General features: G+C 49.4%; 8 non-coding genes across 8 annotated transcripts; 5 read left to right on the forward strand and 3 right to left on the reverse strand.

Annotated features, from left to right (window-relative positions):
- Positions 1 to 16: 16 nt before the first annotated feature.
- Positions 17 to 89, reverse strand: TRNAA-CGC (transfer RNA alanine (anticodon CGC)). Its single transcript has one exon. It is a non-coding gene; the product is annotated as a tRNA-Ala (tRNA).
- Positions 90 to 259: 170 nt separating this feature from the next.
- Positions 260 to 343, forward strand: TRNAR-UCU (transfer RNA arginine (anticodon UCU)). The gene is given in 2 exon segments: positions 260 to 296; positions 308 to 343. It is a non-coding gene; the product is annotated as a tRNA-Arg (tRNA).
- A 798-nt stretch (positions 344 to 1,141) lies between these two features.
- On the forward strand, positions 1,142 to 1,215 carry TRNAN-GUU (transfer RNA asparagine (anticodon GUU)). The gene has a single exon. It is a non-coding gene; the product is annotated as a tRNA-Asn (tRNA).
- Positions 1,216 to 1,473: 258 nt separating this feature from the next.
- On the reverse strand, positions 1,474 to 1,546 carry TRNAA-CGC (transfer RNA alanine (anticodon CGC)). The gene has a single exon. It is a non-coding gene; the product is annotated as a tRNA-Ala (tRNA).
- Positions 1,547 to 1,716: 170 nt separating this feature from the next.
- On the forward strand, positions 1,717 to 1,800 carry TRNAR-UCU (transfer RNA arginine (anticodon UCU)). The gene is given in 2 exon segments: positions 1,717 to 1,753; positions 1,765 to 1,800. It is a non-coding gene; the product is annotated as a tRNA-Arg (tRNA).
- Positions 1,801 to 2,599: 799 nt separating this feature from the next.
- TRNAN-GUU (transfer RNA asparagine (anticodon GUU)) lies at positions 2,600 to 2,673 on the forward strand. The gene has a single exon. It is a non-coding gene; the product is annotated as a tRNA-Asn (tRNA).
- Positions 2,674 to 2,931: 258 nt separating this feature from the next.
- Positions 2,932 to 3,004, reverse strand: TRNAA-CGC (transfer RNA alanine (anticodon CGC)). Its single transcript has one exon. It is a non-coding gene; the product is annotated as a tRNA-Ala (tRNA).
- A 170-nt stretch (positions 3,005 to 3,174) lies between these two features.
- TRNAR-UCU (transfer RNA arginine (anticodon UCU)) lies at positions 3,175 to 3,258 on the forward strand. The gene is given in 2 exon segments: positions 3,175 to 3,211; positions 3,223 to 3,258. It is a non-coding gene; the product is annotated as a tRNA-Arg (tRNA).
- Positions 3,259 to 16,531: the final 13,273 nt, after the last annotated feature.

Below are 16,531 nucleotides of genomic sequence, written 5' to 3' on the forward strand. Positions count from 1 at the left end.
TGGCAAGTAAAGATCTTGGAGGATGCGGGCATCGATCCCGCTACCTCTCGCATGCGAAGCGAGCGCTCTACCATGTGAGCTAATCCCCCGTGACGGCTGTTTACACACCTGTCTACTCTGATCGGCAATTTTAGCACATTCCCAGCCTTCAAGAGTTTCCAAAGTTGAGGCCTTTTTTTCTTTAAGTATAGATGTCACGAAAGTGAGATGCACTGGCCTTTTCCCAGCCACAAAATGACTACGCGCAAGGCTTAGGAGTGGCTCTGTGGCGCAATGGATAGCGCATTGGACTTCTAGAGTGAAAGTGATTCAAAGGTTGTGGGTTCGAGTCCCACCAGAGTCGTATGTTCTAGCGCACTGTGGTAGCTTGTAGTGTGCTCTTAGGCAAGAAACCTGCCTAGGACTTCATTTGTTGTCGTAGCCCTGCCTTGCAGCTTTTTAAGGCGACTGATTTAGCATTCAGTTTTGATCTGCAGTGCAAAGGAAAGAGCCCTTTTCTAAATGGCATATTAGAAAAAACTTTCTGATAGTGAGAGTGATCACTGAGTGGTACAGGTTACCACGGGTGGTGATGAGTTCTCCTTCCATGGAAGTGTTCAAACAAAGGCTGGACAACTGTCTGTCTGGAATGATTTAGGTAATCCTGCACTGAGCAGGGGCTTGGACCCCATGACCCTGGAGTTGGAAGCTCTACCATTCTATGATCTTCTGTATTTAGGCATGTATGTCTGCATTGACAGAGAAGAGGACATTTCTAAAGAAACAAAGCGATTTCTCAAACTATGCTGTCCAGGAAGATGTGGATGTGGTAGGAACTGCAAAAAACTGAGCTTCCTAGCAGAGGATGGTTTCGATCCATCGACCTCTGGGTTATGGGCCCAGCACGCTTCCGCTGCGCCACTCTGCTGCATTGGGATAGCTTACAAGGCGCTGGTGAGGCCAAGCTGAGGAAGCCTTTGACTGTTGCTAAGCCGCTAACAGGGAGCCACTCTCCGTGGGCAGTTGGGTACTCTTTGGAGTCACGCTGTTGTCTTCTAGTTTATCTCTTCTTTTCCTTTTTTTGATATTATTGTTTAGGTAGTCACCTGAGAGAATATAGTTGACCTGACTGAGGATTTGGCCTGCGGCACAACGTGTGGTTGTCTCTGTGGCGCAATCGGTTAGCGCGTTCGGCTGTTAACCGAAAGGTTGGTGGTTCAAGCCCACCCAGGGACGGGCTTGCCTTTTGTTTGCGCCGTATGTTACACGTAAAGCCGTGGCTGTCAGTGCGTCTGAGCCGTTTGAAAGCTTCAAAATGGTAATGCTAGCCAAAAAGGTCCTTCGAGCCGGAATTGAACCAGCGACCTAAGGATTGCTAATTTGCTTCTACAGTCCTCCGCTCTACCAGCTGAGCTATCGAAGGCCAGTTCTTTGAGCGCCAAAGATAAAAAGGCCATCATGCTAGAGTTTCAAAGCGCTGGCAAGTAAAGATCTTGGAGGATGCGGGCATCGATCCCGCTACCTCTCGCATGCGAAGCGAGCGCTCTACCATGTGAGCTAATCCCCCGTGACGGCTGTTTACACACCTGTCTACTCTGATCGGCAATTTTAGCACATTCCCAGCCTTCAAGAGTTTCCAAAGTTGAGGCCTTTTTTTCTTTAAGTATAGATGTCACGAAAGTGAGATGCACTGGCCTTTTCCCAGCCACAAAATGACTACGCGCAAGGCTTAGGAGTGGCTCTGTGGCGCAATGGATAGCGCATTGGACTTCTAGAGTGAAAGTGATTCAAAGGTTGTGGGTTCGAGTCCCACCAGAGTCGTATGTTCTAGCGCACTGTGGTAGCTTGTAGTGTGCTCTTAGGCAAGAAACCTGCCTAGGACTTCATTTGTTGTCGTAGCCCTGCCTTGCAGCTTTTTAAGGCGACTGATTTAGCATTCAGTTTTGATCTGCAGTGCAAAGGAAAGAGCCCTTTTCTAAATGGCATATTAGAAAAAACTTTCTGATAGTGAGAGTGATCACTGAGTGGTACAGGTTACCACGGGTGGTGATGAGTTCTCCTTCCATGGAAGTGTTCAAACAAAGGCTGGACAACTGTCTGTCTGGAATGATTTAGGTAATCCTGCACTGAGCAGGGGCTTGGACCCCATGACCCTGGAGTTGGAAGCTCTACCATTCTATGATCTTCTGTATTTAGGCATGTATGTCTGCATTGACAGAGAAGAGGACATTTCTAAAGAAACAAAGCGATTTCTCAAACTATGCTGTCCAGGAAGATGTGGATGTGGTAGGAACTGCAAAAAACTGAGCTTCCTAGCAGAGGATGGTTTCGATCCATCGACCTCTGGGTTATGGGCCCAGCACGCTTCCGCTGCGCCACTCTGCTGCATTGGGATAGCTTACAAGGCGCTGGTGAGGCCAAGCTGAGGAAGCCTTTGACTGTTGCTAAGCCGCTAACAGGGAGCCACTCTCCGTGGGCAGTTGGGTACTCTTTGGAGTCACGCTGTTGTCTTCTAGTTTATCTCTTCTTTTCCTTTTTTTGATATTATTGTTTAGGTAGTCACCTGAGAGAATATAGTTGACCTGACTGAGGATTTGGCCTGCGGCATCAACGTGTGGTTGTCTCTGTGGCGCAATCGGTTAGCGCGTTCGGCTGTTAACCGAAAGGTTGGTGGTTCAAGCCCACCCAGGGACGGGCTTGCCTTTTGTTTGCGCCGTATGTTACACGTAAAGCCGTGGCTGTCAGTGCGTCTGAGCCGTTTGAAAGCTTCAAAATGGTAATGCTAGCCAAAAAGGTCCTTCGAGCCGGAATTGAACCAGCGACCTAAGGATTGCTAATTTGCTTCTACAGTCCTCCGCTCTACCAGCTGAGCTATCGAAGGCCAGTTCTTTGAGCGCCAAAGATAAAAAGGCCATCATGCTAGAGTTTCAAAGCGCTGGCAAGTAAAGATCTTGGAGGATGCGGGCATCGATCCCGCTACCTCTCGCATGCGAAGCGAGCGCTCTACCATGTGAGCTAATCCCCCGTGACGGCTGTTTACACACCTGTCTACTCTGATCGGCAATTTTAGCACATTCCCAGCCTTCAAGAGTTTCCAAAGTTGAGGCCTTTTTTTCTTTAAGTATAGATGTCACGAAAGTGAGATGCACTGGCCTTTTCCCAGCCACAAAATGACTACGCGCAAGGCTTAGGAGTGGCTCTGTGGCGCAATGGATAGCGCATTGGACTTCTAGAGTGAAAGTGATTCAAAGGTTGTGGGTTCGAGTCCCACCAGAGTCGTATGTTCTAGCGCACTGTGGTAGCTTGTAGTGTGCTCTTAGGCAAGAAACCTGCCTAGGACTTCATTTGTTGTCGTAGCCCTGCCTTGCAGCTTTTTAAGGCGACTGATTTAGCATTCAGTTTTGATCTGCAGTGCTAAGGGAAGAGGCCTTTTCTAATTGGCATATTAAATATATTGATATTGCATATCAAATTGGGACTAATGAAACAGTTTGTGAAAGCATTACGGAAAGAAGGAGAGTGTTTCAAGTATCTTTGTGCACAGTTTCCTGGTCTATCAGATGCTACGCTGAAAGAGGGAGTCTTTGTTGGGCCTGACATAAGAAAACTTTTAAAAGATGAAATCTTTGTCACTAAAATAGAAATGGAAGAAAAAAATGCCTGAAATTCATTTACACTTGTTGTAATAGGCTTTCTTGGAAAAAAAAAAGACCCAAACTACAAAACTTTGGTTGCTGAATTGTAACAAAACTACAAAATCTTGGGCTGCAACATGAGTGTCCAAGTCCATTTTCTTCACTCACATTTTCTGGACTACTTTCCAGAAAATCTTGGGGCTGTAGGTGAGGAACAAGGAGAACGTTTCCATCAAGATCTAAAAAAAATGGAGCGCAGATACCAAGGTCGATGGAATGTCAACATGATGGCTACTACTACTGTTGGATGTTAAAAAGCGAAAATTCACAAGAACACAGCCGAAAAAGTACCAAAAGAAGCTTTGATGGAAAAAGAAAACGTTTTTACAAAGACTTATGATAACTTTGCAACACATGTGTATCACTATTATGCTTATTTTAGCTAGGTATGGTTGGTTTTTTTTGCTTTTACTTCATGTTAAAATAATAAAAACAAATAAAAAAATTTCCGTATTTTTATTTTATCCAAATACCTTCAACTTTATTTTGTAGGCAAGCCTTACGTGATAGAAAAAAACCCAGGTCATTTTTGAAATCTGTGCAAAAAACTACATAAAGAAAGATGATTTAACAAAATCAAAACAATTTTTGAAAAAGATTTTTTTGCAGACCTATGTAATCAATGCTTGCGCCAAATTTCAAGTGAGAGAATTAGATTATGACACAATCAATGCCCGTGCCAAATCTCAAGTTTCTATTACATCAAGAAGTGAGAGAAATAGATTTCGTACATAAAATGTGGATGCTAATTCTTTTGCGCATAGAATTGAATAATGGAGTTGGGACCCATTAGCTTGTGCAATTTATGACATAATCAATGCTCGTGCCAAATTTTAAGTTTCTATGACATTGGGAAGTGAGTGATTTAGATTATGTACGTTAAATTTCGACGCTAATTCTTTTGCGCTAGAATTGAATAATCAAGTTGGGACCCAATTACTTTTCCTGTTTTGGAGATAATCTATGCTTGTGCCAAATTTCATGTTTCTACAACATCGGGAAGTTGCAGAACTTTAGGCGAGTCAGTGAGGGCTTTCGTCTTTATATATATAGACTAGCTGATATACCTGGCTTCGCCCGAGTGAATTTGGTACTGGTGTTTATCTGGTGTTCACACGGAAAAGCTTATGAAGTCGTGGTTACTTTAGAGATACTGGAAAAACATATGTTCACCGCCTTCCTTCCACTGAATCTGCTGTGATACCTTTAAATTTGTCATAATCTGTGCGCAATGGCATGTCCCATTGCTTCATATAAATTGAATTGACTATTTGTACTATATGTATTTTCCTCATCACCTCCCCCAAATAGTTTTCTCCCTGTCTCATCTTAGTGTTGCTGGACACAGTTTGTTTTTGTAAGAGGGCAATGAACCCCCCCCCCCCCATCTTGTTCATTAGCCATCTAAAGGTGGGTCAGCTGGTTGACTAGTGAAATGTAACAAGCCACTCCCAGCTGAAGTCCTGTAGCCAGAACTTCAAAGTCAGTTCTATCCTCCATGCCTCACCAGAGGCTGCCTCACCTGATGTCTCCAGCACTAAGTGTCCAGCAACAAGTGATTCATGCTGTCGAATGATGCAGTTATACAGCGCAGTTGGACAGAGCAGGAGACAGGTAACATGCACAACTGTCCAAAGCCTGGAGGGAAATACTCTCCTCTTTGCACTATTCTCCTTCACTATCTTGTTTTCAAGCCTTGACACTTTCTGCCAACGGCCAGGCCCAACACACTCCATCCACATCAGTCCCTCCCTCCTCTCCTCACCTATGTATGGCTCCCATGCACTGTTCAACTTCCTAATACGCCTTCAGCCCCTCAATACTGCTCAGAAACACTTCAGCCACCCACACAAATCCCCTAACCATGCGCTCACCCTTGCTACCCTGCTACTCCTAGCTGCAGGGGACATATACCGCAACCAAGGCCCACCCCATACTGTTCTCTACCAAAATGCCCCCCCCCCCCCCCCGCCCCATTCAGATGCAGCCTATGGAACTCTCAATCTGCATGTAACAAACTCCCAACTATCCATGACCTTTTCACCAGTGAAGGCTTGAACTTGCTCGCCCTCACGGAAACCTGGATACAGCAGTCTGATTCTACCTCCCCCGCTGCATTGGCCTATGATGGCCTGCAGTTCTCCCACACCCCCTGATCAGACGACAGATGCGGCTGCGGAGTTGGCATCATCCTCTCGCCAAACTGTACCTTCCAGGTCATTCCCTCAGCTCCCTCACTTACCTTCCACTCCTTCGAGGTCCACACCCTGCGACTCTTCCGCCCACTGCCTCTGCGCGTCGCAGTTATTTACCGTCCCCCAGGTCCCACCCGCCTGTTCCTAGACCACTTTGCTGCCTGGCTCCCCCACTTCCTATCCTGTGAAATCCCAACCCTCATCCTTGGTGATTTCAACATCGCTACTAACGACTCTAGCTCCTCATCTGCCTCCCAGCTTTTAACACTTACCTCCTCCCTTGGCTTATCACTAATCTCTGACTCCCCCACTCATAGAGATAGTAACACTCTCGATTTAGTTTTCCTCCGTCTCTGCTCTGCTTCTCACTTTACTAACTCCCCACTTCCACTCTCGGATCACAACCTTATCTCTTTCTCTATCAGGCACCCTAGCATCTCTCCTGACCCTCCTATCTATCGCACCTCTAGGAACCTCCAGTCTGTCAAAACTATTCAGTACTCCCTATCCCCTATCTCTCGCCTCCCCTGCCCTAACCTGGCAGCCGAATACTACCACACCACCCTCAGCCGTGCCCTGGATGAAGCGGCACCACCCGTGACTCAAGCCGCCAAACGCTGACCACGGCAACCCTGGCTCACGTCCCAAACGCGCTTCATCCGACGGTGCTCTAGGTGCGCTGAGCAGCTGTGGAGAAAGTCAAAGCTGCCGGCAGACTTTCTCCACTTCAAATTCATGCTTAAAACTTATAACCTAGCCCTTCACCATGCCAAACAAGTTTATTTCACCTCCCTTGTCTCCTCACTATCCCACAACCCCAAACAACTCTTTGAGACCTTTCACTTCCTCCTCAGCCCAAAAGAACAGGCCCCTGCGACAGATCTGACTGCTGGATAACTAGCTGCCTATTTCAAAGAAAAAAACGACAACATTCGGTAAGAAATCTCTGAAAGCTGCATGGTTAACCCCGATCCCAGTTTCATCAGCACTGCATCCAGCACCTACTCACTATCTATGCTAGAACCAACGACAGAGGAAGAAGTCTCCAGGCTCCTTTCCGCTGCCCGCCCCACCACCTGCGCCAGCGACCCTCTCCCCTCTCACCTCCTCCGCTCCCTTTCCCCAGCTCTTATTACTCACCTCACTACAATCTGCAACCTCTCCCTAACCTCTGGCACTTTTCCCTCCTCATTCAAACACTCCATTATATCCCCTCTGCTTAAAAAAACAACCCTGGACCCAACTGATGCTGCCAATTATCGACCCGTCTCAAACCTCCCCTTCATCTCCAAATTACTGGAACGCCTGGTCTACTCCCGCCTTACTTGCTTTCTCTCTGACAACTCGCTCCTCAACCCCCTCCAGTCTGGTTTCCGCTCTCTACACTCGACCGAAACTGCCCTCACAAAAGTAACAAATGACCTGTTGACTGCAAAATCTAGAGGTGACTACTCCCTACTAATCCTCCTTGACCTGTCTGCTGCATTTGACACTGTCAACCATAACCTCCTTCTCATTATGCTCCGCTCTATTGGTCTAAAGGACACTGCTCTCTCCTGGTTCTCTTCCTACCTCACTGACCGCTCTTTTAGTGTTTCCTTTGCTGGTTCTATCTCTGCTCCACTTCCTCTCGCTGTTGGGGTACCCCAGGGCTCGGTCCTTGGTCCCCTTCTCTTCTCTATCTATACTGCCCCAATTGGACAAACCATCCACAAATTTGGTCTCCAATACCATCTCTACGCTGACGACACCCAACTATACACCTCCTCTCGTGAGATCTCTGGACCATTCCTCCAGAATATCACTGACTGTCTGTCCGCTGTCTCTAACACTATGTCCTCCCTTTTTCTCAAACTAAACCTCTCTAAAACTGACCTCCTTGTCTTTCCACCTTCTAACCGACCTCCCCTCAACATCTCCATTCCAGTGTCTGGCACCATCATAACCCCCAGATGGCATGCCCGATGCCTTGGGGTCATACTGGACTCTGACCTCTCCTTTGCCCCCCATATCCAATCTCTGGCCCAAACATGCCACATGCACCTCAGAAATATTGCTAAAATACGTCCGTTCCTAACCACGGACACGCTAAAGACGCTCGTGGTTGCCCTCATCCAATCCCAGCTTGACTACTGCAACTCACTACTCATCGGCCTCCCCCGCACTAGACTCACTCCACTCCAATCTATACTAAATGCAGCAGCTAGACTCATTTTTCTATCCAGTCGTTATTCAGACGCCTCTGCATTATGCCAGTCGCTGCATTGGCTGCCCATCCACTGCAGAACTAAATTTAAACTCCTCTACCTCACTCACAAAGCTCTGCATGGCGCTGCACCACCATACATCGCCTCCCTACTGTCAGTACACCACCCAGCCCGCTCACTCCAATCGGCTAACACACTGACTAAACACCCCTGTAATACGAACCTCACATGCTCGTATGCAGGACTTCACCAGAGCAGCACCCATCCTCTGGAATGCTCTACCCCAAGGCATCCGGACAATTTCCGATGCACGAAATTTCAGACATGCCTTAAAAACTCACCTCTTCAGGGAAGTATACCAAATCCCCTGACCTAGTCCCCTCCCCCGCTCCCCTCCCTATGGCTCCCCACCCTGTTTGTCTTCTAATAAATGATCTGTACATGAAATCCCCTATTGCCTGTGTTCCCCATCTCCTGTACCACCCCCAACCCATTTGTGTCTAACCCAATGTACCTCATATTGTAATTCTTGTATTGTTTTGCATTTATCCATGCCTGAAAGCGCTGCAGAATAAGTTGGCGCTATACAAATAAAGATTATTATTATATTATTATTATTTTGCATAGTTCTCTGCGTTACCTAGGAAACACCACGGGGAGGTAACCATGCGACATTTCCTTTATATAAAATGACATCAGGAAGTGAGAGAATTAGATTCCATACGTAAAATTCTTTTGCGCTGGAATTAAATAATCGAGTTGGGACCTATTCACTTTTCCTATTTATGACATAATCAATGCTCCTGCCAAATTTCATGGTTCTATGACACCGGAAAGTGAGAAAATTACATTCCGTACGTAAAATTTGGACGCTAATTCTTTTGCGCATAGAATTAAATAATCGAGTTGTGACCCATTAGCTTTTCCTATTTATGACATAATGAATGCTCGTGCCAAATTTCACGTTTCTATTAGAGATGAGCGAGCACCAAAATGCTCGGGTGCTCGTTGCTCGAGTCGAACTTTCCGCAATGCTTGAGGGTTCGTTTTGAGTAACGAACCCTATTGAAGTCAATGGGCGACTCGAGCATTTTTGTATATCTGCCATGCTCCGCTAAGGTTTTCATTGTTGAAAATCTGCAAAACTCAAGAAAGTGATGGAAACAACACAGAAACGGATAGGGCAGGCGAGGGGCAACATGCTGGGCTGCATTTCAGGTTCCCAGGTCCCACTATTCAGCCACAATAGCGGCAAGAGTGGGCCCCCCCCCCTAACAATTTTTACTTCGGACAAACCCTCATTAGTAAGCCACACCTTAGCTAAGCACCACACTACCTCCAACTAAGCACAAGCACTGCCTGCGGGACACACCCCTGCCTCTTCTCCTGGGTTACATGCTGCCCAACCCCCCCACACGACCCAGTGTCCACAGCGCACACCAAAGTGTCGCTGCGCATCCTTCAGCTGCCCTCATGCCACACGCTGGCCTCAAAGCCACACCACCCTTATGTCTATTTATAAGTGCGTCAGCCATGAGGAGGAACCGGAGGCACACACTGCAGAGGGTCATCAGGGCCAGGCAGCGACCTTCTTCAAAAGGGGCGGGGCGATAGCCCACAATGCTGTACAGAAGCAATGAGAAATCCAATCCTGTGCTACCTCCGTCAGGAGCTGCAAACGTGGGCATAGCAATGGGGAATCCATGTGCCACACAGTATTCATTCTGTCAAGGTGTCGCATAGCTCAATCCACACTGCAAGGGGAAAGCCGTCAGCGCTCTGCCCTCTACCCAAGTCAGTCAGTGTCTTTGTGCCAGACAGGTCAAACACCGCGATGGGAACTAAGTTTGCACCAACAGCATAGGGGGGTCCTAGGAAGCCGAAGACATGAACAAAAAATTGATCTGAGCAGCCAAACATGGCAGACTTGCACCGCGCACACGACATAGGCCTCGGCCCACACCTTCAGCAATCCTAGGCAGGAAGCGGACTTTCACTGCACCAAGGACATAGGCCTCTGCACAAATCCTCAGCAATCGCGAGCCTACAGCAGACTCCTATGCTAGCGTAGCTGTGCACGTCTCATTAGCGCTGTATTGCTCCTGTAGTTTGTCCCAATGCAGTGCCCACGGATAATAGAGCTAACGTCAGATTAAATACAGGTGGGCTTCGGCCCACACTGCATGCCCCAGTCAGACCGGGGTTTTTTATAAATAGTCACAGGCAGGTACAACTCCCTATTGTGAAGTCCGTGTGGACCGACAGCATGGGAGGGTCCCAGGAAGCCACCGGCAGTACATAAATATATCCCATTGCAATGCCCAGCACAGCTCAGGTAACGTCAGATTAAATGCAGGTGGGCTACGGCCAAGAATGTTTTCAAAGTTCGAGAAGGAGGACGGGAAAGTTTTTGAGGCAGTACGTGTCCTGTCCCCGTGTCCGTGGTTATATGCACCTTCCCAGTGACCACGTCGCTGAAAAGTTGTAGCGCCTGCGGAACCTAGTAGCGTGGCCTCGCCACCATTATGTCTTTGGGAAGCCTCCGTTTCCACTACCCTGTAACATTGCAGTAGCAGCAGTATAGGCAGAGCCGAGAATTAGTAACATTTCAGCGGTAAGAGTATGCACAAACCCCTGTAACATTTTAATTGGCAGCAGTGAGGACAGACCCCACTAACATTTCATTTGCAGCAGTATACACAGACCCCAGTAACATTTCAGTAGTATCAGTATAGACAGACCCCAGTAACAGTAACGTAGAAGCAGTATGGGCAAAGCAGCAGATTCACATTTCCCTGGCAGCAGTGTAGGGAGAGCATAGTATTGGTAAGATTTCAGTAGTAGGAGTATAGTCAGGCCCCAGCAACAGTAACGTAGAAGCAGTGGAGACAAAGCAGCAGATTCACATTTCCCTGGCAGCAGTGTAGGGAGAGCGTAGTATTGGTAAGATTTCAGTAGTAGGAGTATAGACAGGCCCCAGCAACAGTAACGTAGAAGCAGTGGAGACAAAGCAGCAGATTCACATTTCCCTGGCAGCAGTGTAGGGAGAGCATAGTATTGGTAAGATTTCAGTAGTAGGAGTATAGTCAGGCCCCAGCAACAGTAACGTAGAAGCAGTAGGGACAAAGCAGCAGATTCGCATTTCCCTGGCAGCAGTGTAGGGAGAGCGTAGTATTGGTAAGATTTCAGTAGTAGGAGTATAGACAGGCCCCAACAACAGTAACGTAGAAGCAGTATAGGCAAAGCCCACTATTAGTTACATTTCTGTTATAGCAGTATAGACCTGCCCCAGTAACATTTCCATTGAAGCATTATGGGCAGAGAGCATTATTAGTAAAATTACAGTAGTAACAATATACACCAACCAAGGTAACATTTCAGGAGCAGAAGTATCGGCAGACCGAAGTAACATTTCTGTTGCTGAAGTATAGTCAGACCCCTGTAGCATTGCTGTGGCAGAAGTATCGGTAGGCAGAACAGAGTAACATTTCTGTAGCAAATGTGTAGGGCAACCCCAGACACAGTGGTGTACCATGAGTGCAGGCGAAGCCCATAAAAATTACTTGGATTAGATTGTAGGCGAGGGCCCGAAAAATAGTTGTACTGACAGTACAAATGTACCCCAGAAAAATTGCCCATGCCCAACCCAGAGGGCAGGTGAAACTCATTAATCGCTTAGCGTACTGTGGCTTAATTTTTAACTAGGCCTGGAGGCAGCCCAGTCTAAAAAACAATTGGTTCAGGTGGAAGTTTCAATGCTTTAATGAGAATTGAAACAGATAAATATTATTTAGAAAAGTTATATGAGCCTTTTGGCCCACAGAAAAATTGCCCATTTACGGTGATTACGAGAGGTTTCAGGAGGAGGAGCCGGAGGAGGAGGACAATAGCATACACAGATTGACAAAGTTCTTTAGGTAGCGCTGCTGTCCGCTGGTGGAGAAGAGAAGTCTGGGGAAATCCAGGCTTTGTTCATCTTTATGAGTGTAAGCCTGTCGGCGCTGTCAGTTGACAGGCCGGTACGCTTGTCCGTGATGATTCCCCCAGCTGCACTAAACACCCTCTCTGACAAGACGCTAGCCGCAGGGCACGCCAACACCTCCAGGGCATACAGCGCGAGTTCAGGCCACGTGTCCAGCTTTGACACCCAGTAGTTGTACGGAGCAGAGGCGTCACGGAGGACGGTGGTACGATCGGCTGCGTACTCCCTCACCATCTTCTTACAGTGCTCCATCCGACTCAGCCTGGACTGGGGAGCTGTGAGACAGTCTTGCTGGGGAGCCAGAAAGCTGGCAAAGGCCTTGGAGAGTGTTCCCCTGCCTGCGCTGAACATGCTGCCTGATCTCCGCGCCTCCCCTTCTACGTGGCCCTCGGAACTGCGCCTTCTGCCACTAGCGCTGTCAGATGGGAAGTTTACCATCAGTTTGTCCACCAGGACCCTGTGGTATTGCATCACTCTCAAACCCCTTTCCTCTTCGGGAATAAGAGTGGAAAGGTTCTCCTTATACCGTGGGTCAAGCATTGTGTACACCCAGTAATCCGTAGTGGCCAGAATGCGTCTAACACAAGGGTCACGAGAAAGGCTTGCTAACATAAAGTCAGCCATGTGTGCCAGGGTACCTGTACGCAACATATGGCTGTCCTCACTAGGAAGAGGACTTTGAGTATCCTCCTCCTCCTCAGGCCATACACGCTGAATGGATGAGAAGCAAGCTGCATGGGCGCCCTCTGCAGTGGGCCCAGCTGTCTCTTCCTCCTCATGCTCCTCCCCCCCCCCCCCCCTCCTCCTCCTCCACGCGCTGAGATATAGACATGAGGGTGCTCTGACTATCCAGCGACATACTGGCTTCCCCCGCCTCCGTTTCCGCCCGCAAAGCATCAGCCTTTATGCTTTGCAGGGAACTACTCAAGAGGCATAGCAGGGGAATGGTGACGCTAATGATTGCAGCATCGCCGCTCACCATCAGGGTGGACTCCTCAAAGTTTCCAAGGACCTGGCAGATATCTGCCATCCAGGCCCACTCCTCTGTAAAGAATTGAGGAGGCTGACTCCCACTTCGCCGTCCATGTTGGAGTTGGTATTCCACTATAGCTCTACGCTGCTCAGACAGCCGGGACAACATGTGAAGCGTAGAGTTCCACCATGTGGGCACGTTGCAAAGCAGTCAGTGCACTGGCAGATTAAACCGATGTTGCAGGGTGCGCAGGGTGGCAGCGTCCGTGTTGGACTTGCGGAAATGTGCGCTGACCCGGTGCACCTTGCCAAGGAGGTCTGACAAGTGTGGGTAGCCTTTCAAAAACCGCTGAACCACCAAATTAAAGACGTGGGCCAGGCATGGCACATGCGTGAGGCTGCCGAGCTGCAGAGCCGCCACCAGGTTACGGCCGTTGTCACACACGACCATGCCCGGTTGGAGCCTCAGCGGCGAAAGCCAGCGGTCGGTCTGCTCTGTCAGACCATGCAACAGTTCGTGGGCCATGTGCCTCTTCTCTCCTAAGCTGAGTAGCTTCAGCACGGCCTGCTGACGCTTGCCCACCGCTGTGCTGCCGCGCGACACCGACTGCTGGCGACGTGCTGCTGCTGACAAGTCTTGATTGCGAGGTAGAGGTTGCGTTGGAGGAGGAGGAGGAGGAGGAGGAAGTTTTAGTGGAGGTGGCACATACCGCCACAGATACCAGCACCGATCTGGGGCCCGCAATTCTGGGAGTGGGTAGTACATGAGCGGTCCCAGGCTCTGACTCGGTTCCAGCCTCCACTAAATTCACCCAATGTGCCGTCAGGGAGATATAGTGGCCCTGCCCACCTGTGCTTGTCCACGTGTCCGTTGTTAAGTGGACCTTGGCAGTAACCGAGTTGGTGAGGGCGCGTACGATGTTGCGTGAGACGTGGTCGTGCAGGGCTGGGACGGTACACCGTGAAAAATAGTGGCGACTGGGGACTGAGTAGCGCGGGGCTACCGCCGCCATCATGTTTTTGAACGCCTCAGTTTCCACCAGCCTGTAGGGGAGCATCTCCAGGCTGATCAATTTGGCTATGTGGACATTTAAAGCTTGAGCGTGCGGGTGCGTGGCGGCGTATTTGCGCTTTCGCTCCAATGATTTTCTTGGTGACAGCTGGACGCTGCGTCGAGAGACATTGCTGGATGGGGCCGAGGACAGCGGAGGTGAGGGTGTGGGTCCAGGCCAGGAGACGGTCGTGCCTGTGTCCTGAGAGGGTGGTTGGATCTCAGTGGCAGGTTGGGGCCCAGGGGGAGAGGCAGTGGCGCAAGCTGGAGGCGGTGAACGGCCTTCGTCCCATCTTGTGGGGTGCTTGGCCATCATATGCCTGTGCATGCTGGTGGTGGTGGCTCCCCGGCTGATTTTGGCGCGACAAAGGTTGCACACCACTGTTCGTCGGTCATCCGGCGTCTCCGTGAAAAGCTGCCATGCCTTAGAGCACCTTGGCCTCTGCACGGTGGCATGGCGCGAGGGGGTGCTTTGGGAAACAGCTGGTGGATTATTCGCTCGTGCCCTGCCTCTACCCCTGGCCACCCCACTGCCTCTTCCAACCTGTCCTGCAGCTGCAATTGCATCCCCCTCTGAAGACCGGTCCTCAGTTGGCTTATCACACCAGGTGGGGTCAGTCACCTCATCATCCAGCGGCTCTTCCTACGAATCCTCTGTGCGCTCCTCCCTCGGACTTACTGCCCTTACTACTACCTCACTGATAGACAACTGTGTCTCATCGTCATCGTCCCCCTCACCCACTGAAAGCTCTTGAGACAGTTGCAGGAAGTCCCCAGCCTCATCCCCCGGAACCCGGGAACTTTCCAAAGGTTGGGCATCGGTCACGACAAACTCCTCCGGTGAGAGAGGAACCATTGCTTCCCAATCTGGGCAGGGGCCTGAGAACAGTTCCTGGGAGTCTGCCTGCTCCTCAGAATGTGTCATTTTCATGGAGTGAGGAGGCTGGGAGGAAGGAGGAGCAGCAGCCAGAGGATTCAGAGTTGCAGCAGTGGACGGTGTAGAAGACTGGGTGGTCGATAGATTGCTGGATGCACTTTCTGCCATCCACGACAGGACCTGCTCACACTGCTCATTTTTTAATAAAGGTCTACCACGTGGACCAAAAAATTGCGATATGAAGCTGGGGACCCTAGAAACTGTCCTCTCTCCTACTCCTGCTACAGCCAGCTGCGATTCACCTGGACCAGGAACTTGGCCTATGCCCACACCCTCACTTGCGACTCCGCGTCCTTGACCGCGACCGCGTCCACGTCCTCTGCCCCTACCCCTACCCCTCAGCATGCTGGATTAAGAATCGAGCAGAGACAGAGCGGTGTAAAAAATTTTTGGAATTCTTGCCGCGCAGTTGGTGGCTGCCAGCGGTTATACAACGCAAAAAAAAGCCTGAGCTAAATTATAAGGAAGGATGCAAGCAGGACTAGCAGTGCACTATGCAGTTGAGATTCACCTCCAGTCCCACAGGCCACGCAGTAATGTGCACTGGGTTACAAGCAGACATAAAAAAGGAGTCCTTTTTTTAAAATTAGTTTTTTTCCAATGCAATGCAGGCAATGGAACGTGTATTGGACTCCCCCTCTATGGCTGTCTGGCACCGTACACTGCGCCGGCAGCTGTCTGGTAACACAGAGCGGAGAAAAATATTAGTGCTTTTTAAACGTGCACTTTGAGGCAGAGAGTGCTTACGTGACACTAACTGCCCCCAGCAAAAAAATGACACTGAAGGCTGAACTGAGGCCTTGCAGTGCACTATGCAGTTGAGATTCACCTCAAGTCCCACAGGCCACGCAGTAATGTGCACTGGGTTACAAGCAGACGTACAAAAGGAGTCCTTTTTAAAAATTAGTTTTTTTCCAATGCAATGCAGGCAAGGGAGCGTGTATTGGACTCCCCCTCTATGGTTGTCTGGCACCGTACACTGCGCCGGCAGCTGTCTGGTAACACATAGCGGAGAAAAATATTAGTGCTTTTTAAACGTGCACTTGGAAGCAGAGAGCGCTTACGTTACGCTAACTGCCCCCAGCAAAAAATGACACTGAAGGCTGAACTGAGGCCTTGCAGTGCAAGCCTGAGGTACTACAACTCCCAGAAACCACGGAGATAAATGCACAGGTAGACAGGATTCCACACTACCACTGTCCCTGCCTCACCAATACTTCCCCTATACTACTTAGTACAGACTGCAGCCTGAGAACGCTATAGCTGGAATGGGGCTGCATGCCCAATATACCAAAAAAAAAAAGGCAAACTGCTCCCAGCACCCACAACAGTAGTGCACTAGGTGAGCTGTGGCCCTAGGAAGGACCATTGGGGTTCTTGTAGACGCTAACACTCTCCCTAAACCAGCAACGGCAGCAGCAGCACTGTCCCTGATCTCTCTTAGCGTGTGTCTGTGGCGAGCCGCGTGCAGGGCAGATTTAAATACTCGGGTGTCACTTGATCTCGTCAGCCA

This window comes from Eleutherodactylus coqui, chromosome 1 (assembly GCF_035609145.1).
Source record: "Eleutherodactylus coqui strain aEleCoq1 chromosome 1, aEleCoq1.hap1, whole genome shotgun sequence".
Taxonomy (NCBI): Eukaryota; Metazoa; Chordata; class Amphibia; order Anura; family Eleutherodactylidae; genus Eleutherodactylus; species Eleutherodactylus coqui.